Genomic DNA, 9,456 nt, shown 5'->3' with positions numbered 1-9,456 from the left:
AGTACTCACCGGGAGAGGCGGGTATAGCTTGGGCAGTTCAGTTGGAGCGGGATCTTGGAAGTGTTGGCCAGAGGCTTCTGTCACCGGGATCGGAGCCTGCCCAAACGGCGGCTCTACGAACTCCGGGAAAGCTGGCGGAGGAGTAGAGGCTGTTGCAGAAACTTTACCTGGCCCTGGATCTGGCATTAAGGCGGCCTCTGGTCCTGGTGGAGCACTGGGAGGCAGGCGTGTCATTATCCAGCATGGGGGAGGGGTCAGGTCATCCCCGTCCAAATCTTGTAGAATTTCTTTTTTTAACATCAGTCAATTTTTGTGCCCTTAATATATTTCCCTTTCCCTTCTGGATACAGAACCTTGTCCAAGTAGGAGGGTCTCAAGCTAACCCTAGCCATGAGTCAATAGATGGATATTGATCCAGGTGTCCTGGCTCTCCTGTGACTTTAAGTTCACGGTGTTCTCTGGTGGCCATCCTGCTCCCATAGGGGTCCATTCGACCTCACAGAGTATGTGGAGGCAGTTAGGCTTCATCTTCACCCCATAGTCTCCTCTTAATCCCTTCTTAAAATTTTTAATCATGCACTCCGATACAGTTGCCTTAGATTTACTTTCTCCCATCTTGCTTACCTTTTCAGACCTTCTTCTACTTTTCTTTTTCGTTGTGTCTACGAAGTTCTCAGTACCCTATGTACTTCTGATATTTTCACTCAGTGACACTTAAATTGCCATTTTGCCTCCTTCCTAATTGGGGTGAGAAGAGCCTTACCTGCCACATCCCAGAGGGAGAAGGAGGATCAGCGTGTCTTCACCTGCTGGTCAGCACAGCTGAACCAGAACATCACATGGTCCGAGACTGTTTTTCCCTTAAAGTCCATTCTGCCTTGGTGGGCTTGATTAGGTGTGGATGAAAACACAGATGGGTTAAATATCTCATGTCCCAGGCCATCTCCGGAAAAGCCAATTCATACTCACTTCTGTTTCCCCCTCCTTCTAGCCTAACACTTCCCGGGGCGGGTGGGGGGCGGGGTCAAGAATTTCACAGCAGACGGGACAGCTCCTGGGGGAGGGCAGAATATGAGCATACAAGGACCAGTTTCTTATCCTAAAAATCTCCTGGCGATCGCTTGGTAATAATTTTCCCCAAGACGGCGTGGACACACCTCCTAAATGTCCTTCACAAATTTCCTTCCTAAACCCTAGCACGCTCGTCGACCTGTGTACCAAGCAATCGCCACCTGCCTATTCCAGGCTCCTGTGGGTCCCCGCTCCTTCTAGTCCCTCCCAGGGGGGTGATCAGGCCCCCTCTTCCACCCTGCTGGGTGGGCTCCTCCTCACCTGAGCGCTCAGTTCCCCTGCTGCCGTCCACTACCTGCCAAAGCGAAGAAACCGGGCTTTGAAAGGCTGAATTCTTCCAGAGGGGCAAGGCGCCTTCCCCCCTCTAGGAGATTCAAGCCACAAAGCCTCGGGGTGGCCTCAAATGAGACCTGTCTCCTCAAAGTGAGGAGTTTCCCGGCCAATGCACCAAATGTTATAGCCACGCTTTCCGGGAAACAGACTCACTCAGAAGGACAATGCAGATAGTGGAGTGCAGTTTATTCCGCCGGCGGGCCCAAGGCAGAGTCTCCTCTTAGCCAAGGACCCCGTCCCGCATTTGTGAAAATCTTTTATACCCCATGCGTACGTGTCTAAACCCACCTCCTATCCCATGTGTACGTGTCTTAACACACCACTTGCCCCATGTGTACGTGTCTTAACACACCACTTGCCCCATGTGTACGTGTCTTAACAGTCAATAGTCAATAAGCCCGCAGTTACATTCCAACCAGTTAATAATCGATAAGCCTGTGATTACATCTTGACAGATACGAAAAAAGTTTATGACCTGTCCAGAGACAGGTGTGATTACGGTATGCTTCCTCTTAGGCAATGAGTAGCCTGGATGTGATCTTCAGGATTCCTCTGTCTGGAGGGGGTCTTATCCTTCCATTGTCGTCCTCACAGGCACTAAGCAGAGAGTTCAGAGTCCACTGGAGAGGCAGTCGAGCACAGCCAGCACGGACAGGCCCAACAGTTGGAGGAGTTCAGGCCCTATGAATTCCTTCTTTACTACCAACATAATTTTATACTTGCTTTTCTTTCTTCATGAATTGCTAATGGATTCCAAGATATCTGTACCAATAAATTCTATGGGTTGTCACATATGTTTGGTAAGTTGAAGGAGGATTAGGCTTTCTTAAGAAAAAGGTGCTTTTGAGGTTGCTGACTTAGAAAGAGGGATAATTAGATCTTGATAACAGAGAAAGTGACTAAAGGACAAATGGTTCTCATTCTTTCCAAATAATGGATATTTTTTCATATAATAGATATTTTCCATTTTACAAATGGAAGCATTTGTAGCAAACTGAATCTCTGAGTCTCTCTGAAAATCATGTAATATCTACATGAGAGTTTGCTAGATTTTACTTAGAAACTAGTAATAGTGGTTATCTAGGAGAGAAGCTGACTGTCTGGGAAATGAGTAGAAGAGAGGCTAAGTAAACCATGAGGCAGAAAAGAAATCATCAACAAATATGCATGTTCAAAGAGTTAAAGAGCAGTGCCTCTAAAATTCCAAAGGAAAATATTTTTTGAACCTACAATGTTACATGTAGCCAAACTATTAGTCAAATATGAATAAAATATTACAAAATCCACAAATATATTTTCTGATGTAGCTTCTTGAGGTTTTGTTCCAACAAAACAAAGGTAAAAACCCAAATTGAGAAAGACTCAAAAAAAAAAAAAAAAAAATAGAAAAAAAAGCTATGATATAATTGAGCGTAATAAGAGAATGAAAGCCCTAGCGTGAGAAATGTAGGGGAAACCTACAGATCAACAAGATTCTACTGAGACACTTTTTCAAAGGTACCAGAAATTATATTTCCAATTGGAAACTGTGTCTAATATGAAGACAGAAAGAATGACAGGCCAGTTAATTTAAAGATATACAGTAGTCAATTCTGTGGTAATAATTGATTATCAATCTACTCTCTGGAATAGAAAAAAAATGTATGTGTAGACATTGCTATTCACAGCATAACTACTACACATACTACACACATATTACATTAAACTTGAATAAAGTTATTTATTTTTTAAATGGAGGGTAATTGCTTTACAATGTTGTGCTGGTTTCATACAGTAACATCAGTCAGCCACAGGTATGCATATGTCTCCTCCCTCTTTGACCTCCCTGCCACCTCCCGCACTGTCAGGAAGCATTTAACAAGAGGCTTCCTGTGTGCTGTTTTGGATCTGTCAGGAACCCTCTGGCCCTTATTGATTCCTGAATAGTCAGGAATTAAGAGGAGAGGCACGCCTTTCCTGGGGCTGAGGAATCCAGGCATTTCTCATTACAGTGATAAGTACCCTCTTCCTTTTTATGAGCCAAATGATAAAAGGTGATCGTTTGCAACTCTCTCTCTTTGATAGGGATTATCTTATGTTTTGTAAGTCTGGAATTTTAATCTTTGTCTTTGCTGAGAATAACCACCTGGTAACACAGTATATATGCCCACGCCAGGTTGATTAAAACACCTTTGCTCCATCAGAGCTTTGGTCCCCGTGTCTTTCTTTCTGTCTTTCTATTCCTTCTTTCTGTCTTTCTCTCTCTCTCTCTTTCTGGCTAATTCCTTGGAGCACGGAGGCCCGCTGAGCTCACTTTCTTGCCCTGGCTTCTAAGACCCTCTTGAGAAGGCGCACTGCACCTTCACCCACTCGAGAGGGCACCTGGTTTGGTGCCTACGTGCAGCAGCGCGAGCCCTAAGAACAGGATTCTATTGGCTTTCCACGTAAACCAAGGGATGTCAACCTCTTTCTCTTACTCTCAGAACCACCAGGTTCCAGTCCATTAAAGAACCAACAAGTGGTATCAGCCTCTTTCTCTCTCTTACTTTCTTATCGTCGACTCTGGACCACCAGGTTCTGGTCCATTAAAGGACCAACACCGCGCCATCCCATCTCTCTAGGTTGTCACAGAGCCCCAGGTTGAGTTCCTTCTGTTATACAGCAAATTCCCACTTTCTTTCTATTTTAGGTATGGCAATGTATATGTTTCCATGTGCCTCTGTCAGTTCATCCCATCCTCTCCTTTCCCCACTGTGACAAGTCTGTTCTCGATGTCTGCATCGCTATTGCTACCTTGCAAATAGGTTCATCAGTGTCATTTTTCCAGATTCCACATACATGCATTAATATATTATATTTGTTCTTCTCTTTCAGACTTACTTCACCCTGTATAACAAGCTCTAGGTTAATCCACCTCACAGCAATGACTTAAATTTGTTCCTTTTAATGTTGAACAATATTTCCTTATATGTATATACCTCAACTTCTTTATCCATTCATCTAGATTGCTTCCATGTCCTGACTATTGTCAATATTGCTGTGATGAATATTGCAAAACACGTGTCCTTTTCAGTTATGGTTTCCTCAGAGTATATGTCCAGTAGCGGGATTGCTGGGTCTTTTGGTAGTTTTATTCCCTAGTTTCTTAAGGAATCTCGATACTGTTCTCCATAATGACTGTATCAGTTTACATTCCCACCAATAGTGCAAGAAGGTTCCCTTTTCCCTTTTGTCTTCAAAGGCTGAGCTCTGAAGAATTGATGCTTTTGAACTGTGGTGTTCGAGAAGACTCTTGAGCGTCCCTTGGACTGCAAGGAGATCCAACAAGTCAATCCCAAAGGAAATCACCCCTGAATATTCACTGGAAGGACTGATGCTGAAGCTGAAACTCCAATGCTTTGGCCACCTGATTCAAAGAGCCAACTCAATGGAAAAGACCCTGATGCTAGGAAAGATGGAAGGCAGGAGGAGAAGGGGGCAACAGAAGATGAGACGGTTGGATAGCATCACCAACTCAATGGACATGAGTTTTTGCAAACTCCAGGCAACAGTGAAGACTGAGAAGCCCGGCCTGCTGCAGTCCACTGAGTTGCAAAGTGTCAGACATCGCTTAATGACTGAACCTCATCAACAGTGTCAAAGAGTGTTCTTCCTATGTTTTCCTCTAAGAGTTTTAGGGATTATGGTCTTACATTTAGATCTTTAAACCATTTTGAATTTATCTTTGTGTATAGGCTTCCCTGGTAGCTCAGATGGTAAAGCGTCTGCCTACAATGTGGGAGACCCAGGTTCAATCCCTGGGTTGGGAAGATCCCCTGGAGAAGGAAATGGCAGTCCACTGCGGTACTCTTGCCTGGAAAATTCCATGGATGGAGGAGCCTGGTAGGCTACAGTCCATGGGATCACAAGGAGTCGGAAAGGAATGAGAACCATCACTTTCACTTTTCACTTTCGTGCCTTGGAAAAGGAAATGGCAACCCACTCCAGTTTTCTTGCCTGGAGAATCCCAGGGATGGGGGGAGGCTGGTGGGCTGCCATCTATGGGGTGGCAAAGTCAGACATGACAGAGCGACTTCACTTTGTATGGTGTAGGGAGTTTTCTAATTTCATTCTTTTACATATAGCTGACCATTTTCCCCAGCATCACTTATTGAAGAGACTATCTTTTCTCCTGTGTATATTCTTGCCTCCTTTGTCAAAGATAAGATGTCCATAGTGAATGGATTTATCTGGGCTTTCTATCTTGTTCCATTGGTCTATATTTCTGGTTTTGTACCAGTACCATACTGGCTTGATGACTGTAGCTTTGTGATACTACACATTTTTTAATTCATCTTAGTTATTAACATTTTTAATCACTTTGTCAAGTCCAGATAATCCACCAAGCAATTAATCAAGTCCTGATTTGTAGCACTGTTCAACAATTGTACCTCATAAGCTTGAAAGAACACACAACTTGTAGGGCCAGCAGACTTTAAATTCCCAAAAGAATGAGGAAAAGAGGAACAGGAAGAAGAGAAAAAGAAGATGAAGGAACAGAAGAAGGCGAGGATAAGGAGTGGGAAGAGGAGACAACTTAAGATGCCAAAGCAAAGATCTAATACAGGAAAGACATAGGCTAAATATGGAGCAAACTATAAGATTATCACAACCTTAATGTGAAAAGTACTGCTTCTTTAAGTGGCATAGGGAACAAGACATTAAATTCATAGATTAAAAAGTCACAACACTGACAAGTTATGCTTGTGGGCTGAACAGTTCTGAGGCACTCACAGCAACATCTGATCCTCATTGTGCTTTCTGTGAGCTGACACCGTTCTAAATGCTTTATAAGTATGTATAAATGTAAGGTTCACAAGCTAACCTACAAAATGAGTGCTATTATTATTCCTACTGTTGAAGTGAAGAAAAATGAGACCTTAAAATGAGACACAGAGACCTTAAGCAAATTACCCAAGATCATACAGTTACTAGGCAGCAGAACCATGGGGTGAACTCAGGAAGGCTGGCTATAGGATCTGTGATCCCAGAAACAGGACTGTGGTCACTTCTAGTGGAGAAGGTAGGCGATGCAATTTAATTAGGAAACTTGGGTCTTCTGAAGGGTTGGTAATGTTCTTTTTCTTATCTTCATGTTTGTTGACAATAAAGAGTTCAATCTATAATTATCCACTTCATAAAACAAAGGTTTATGAACTTTCTGAATGTGTTGATCATGTTCTCCTAAAATCAAACAAAATTTTACTTTTTGTTTTCCTTTTTCTTGTTTTTCTTCAACACAAAATTCAGGAGGGAATTGTGTCAATAATATTAGGCCAGAGCCCTGTACAAGAGTACAGAGTCAACCCTCCTAAAAATAAAATCACTTCTTCTTAGCGTAGGAAGCACAACAACAGTAAAATTCTCTATGCATTTTGTTACCTATAAGGTGAGGAAATGAATGGAGTCAACTTCCCTATAAGATGGGAACATTGTTAATAATAGACGTACTTTTCATATAGTCACTCTCATAAAATAAATTTTTGCTTTGCAAAAGAATTAATTTATTCCTCTGCCCTTTTAACCATTTTCAAAAAAATGTCTTTAAAAGATCATATGTACTTTCAGTTAAAAGAAAACAGATGTGATAGTAGAGAATTACATAGAAAGTTGAGACTCTGAACTTCAGCATTGAATGGATGGAAAACTCTGAATAAATTATCAAAACCTTTGATACATCTTTCAGATTAAATGTCTTTGATCCCATTTGGAGACATTGTCTCTTTGATGACTGTTCTCCCTGCAGTTACTCTGCCCTGCCTCAGCACTCACCATCTCCTCTCACTGGTACAGTGTACCCCAGATACTCAAGGCTCACTCTTCTATTCACTCAAGTCTTTGCCCTAAAAGCCATTTTGGAAGAGCTTGTCTACACAGTTGTCTCTAACATAACCCCATGCATCACTATTATTTGCCTTGTATGTGCACGTGTGTGTGTGTGTGTGTGTGTGTGTGTGTGCAAAATCATTCAAGAATTTAGATGGAAAAAGGGCTTTAGTCACCATCCTCATGTCCCTAGCACATAAGAGACTGCCTGGCTTGTGTTAATAATTAGGAAACTTTTGTGAATAAATTAATTTCTATGAGTACACTGGGTTGAATAGATTCTTGCCTACTGGTTTTACAAATAAGGAACCTGAGACTGACAGGATTCAATTCTTTTCAGGGTCTTCAAAGTAGACAAAGATAGAAACAAGTCTGAAACCAATGACAGAATTCTATGATGGATCCAATCCAAAAGACATATTTCAGGCAAAGCTGAACTCAGAGATGGAAAAGTCTAATTCTGATAAGTCAATGAGAATGCAAAGGAACACTCAGAAGAATACTTGTAGTTGACAGAAGAGAAGAAAAACACTATATGCAAAAAACAAACAAAGAAACGAAAGAAAGAAATACATAATGGGCTATGAATATGCTTTATTGGAGCAGCAAAAGAATAGATACACTAGTGGCTCACGAGATAGAGATCACAACGCGGATTACAGACAGGAACATGGCAAAGAGAGATCAAGTGATGATCCTGCTGATCTTTTTCCAACAGAACGTTGCTACATTCCAACATAGTGTCAACTTTAGGAACAAAGCCTTTTCTCTGTCAGCTGTGGGTTCAGGAGGGAGATTAAGGAAGATGCAGTCCGTCACCATGGCCGAAGGGAGGACAATGGAAGAGCCTGGATCTTGGTGCCTTTACTTTCACTTGGGTGGACACTTCTGCTTGCATGGTGGGCATGGTGGCCCAGGAGGGCATTTCTGCTGGCTCACTGGAGGTGGGCATGGATGAGGTGGGCAAGGCTCATGGGACTTCTGTGTGCACACTTTTGGAGGAGGATGGCAGGGCTCCTTGACCTGATGGTGATGCTGCTGATGCTGATGTGGATGCGGATGATGGTGGTGAGACATCCTTCCTGGGTCTCAAGGAATCTGAAATAGAAACAGACAACATCGTTCATAACAGAGAGTCCAAATGGTAGAACATTTAGCTGCGCCAACAACCCTCCCATCACTAAGGACTCTTCTGGATTCCTAATACAGTCTTTATGGTTTTTAATAAATAGCTTCTTACCCTTCTTTTTTAGTATCTCTTGCCCTCAGACCTTCAGTCTTTTCTGGTTAGTCTCTCCTGCCACCACTTTCTAAAACAAGATTACCTACACAGGTGTTGTACGAATACAAACATACTCTCAAGAAGAATCTGGATAATAAACTTGTAGCCAATCCCCAAACAAATCTCTACTTATTTCTCCCATGCGGTCTTGGTTGCTGGTCAAGCTGACCTGACTGTTGGCTTCTGAGGAGAAATGCAGAGGCCCAAACTAGGCATTCAATGGTATTGAGTGCTGAGAAGGGTGCTTTTGGAACTAATGTATGCTGTGCTATAGCACAGTATCTCATCTCCCTTACTCTCTCTCAGGTTAAGACTGTGCCTCTGACTCCATTTTCTCCTCACGTTTAAGATCACATTCATGACCAAATACCAAAAATTTACCCTTAAATCCTCATTATCTTCTTTGTCCCATACAGAGCACTAATTGCTTCCATTAAAGCCACTTCTTTCCCCAGATTGAACCCTACCACTCAAGTTCCCAAAAGGTCTCTAAGAGTTGTGCTCACCAGAGGCTCCAAAGAAGACCTTTGACCGTCACGACAATGACAGCCCTGTGATGGAGACTCCTTTTATAAGGACCAGGCAGCTCCACCCAGGGGGACCATCCCAGGCCTGACATGATGCACTTGTTTCCCTCCCCAAATACCATGCGCTTGCAATCTCAAAAATAAATTGCCCCAGTCGTACTGATATCTCAGTTCCCTTGTCCATGGACTTCCTCACCCTTCAGTGAGGAATTATAGAGTGATTCATTTGAGACTTTGTCTCATACTTCCCCTACCAGTGTCATGCACCATTTAGGAAATATGAGGAATGCTTGAGAATGGTGCTATTCTTCCATAGTTAGAGACGTTGCTTCCCCCTCTTGCCAGCTCCCCAAGCATCTGGTACATAAAACTTTCTACCCCATTCCATTTCATCTGTCA

The 9,456-nt window shown here is 42.7% G+C and overlaps 1 long non-coding RNA gene across 1 annotated transcript; it reads right to left on the bottom strand.

The window, feature by feature from the left end:
• Positions 1–7,825: 7,825 nt before the first annotated feature.
• LOC122434977 lies at positions 7,826–9,202 on the bottom strand. The gene is made up of 2 exons (XR_006267512.1): positions 9,037–9,202; positions 7,826–8,346 (listed from the first exon to the last, which is right to left on the bottom strand). It is a non-coding gene; the product is annotated as an uncharacterized LOC122434977 (long non-coding RNA).
• Positions 9,203–9,456: the final 254 nt, after the last annotated feature.

The sequence above is a fragment of the Cervus canadensis genome, chromosome 2 (genome assembly GCF_019320065.1).
Source record: "Cervus canadensis isolate Bull #8, Minnesota chromosome 2, ASM1932006v1, whole genome shotgun sequence".
Classification (NCBI taxonomy): domain Eukaryota; kingdom Metazoa; phylum Chordata; class Mammalia; order Artiodactyla; family Cervidae; genus Cervus; species Cervus canadensis.
This window is presented reverse-complemented; position numbering and strand designations above follow the sequence as displayed.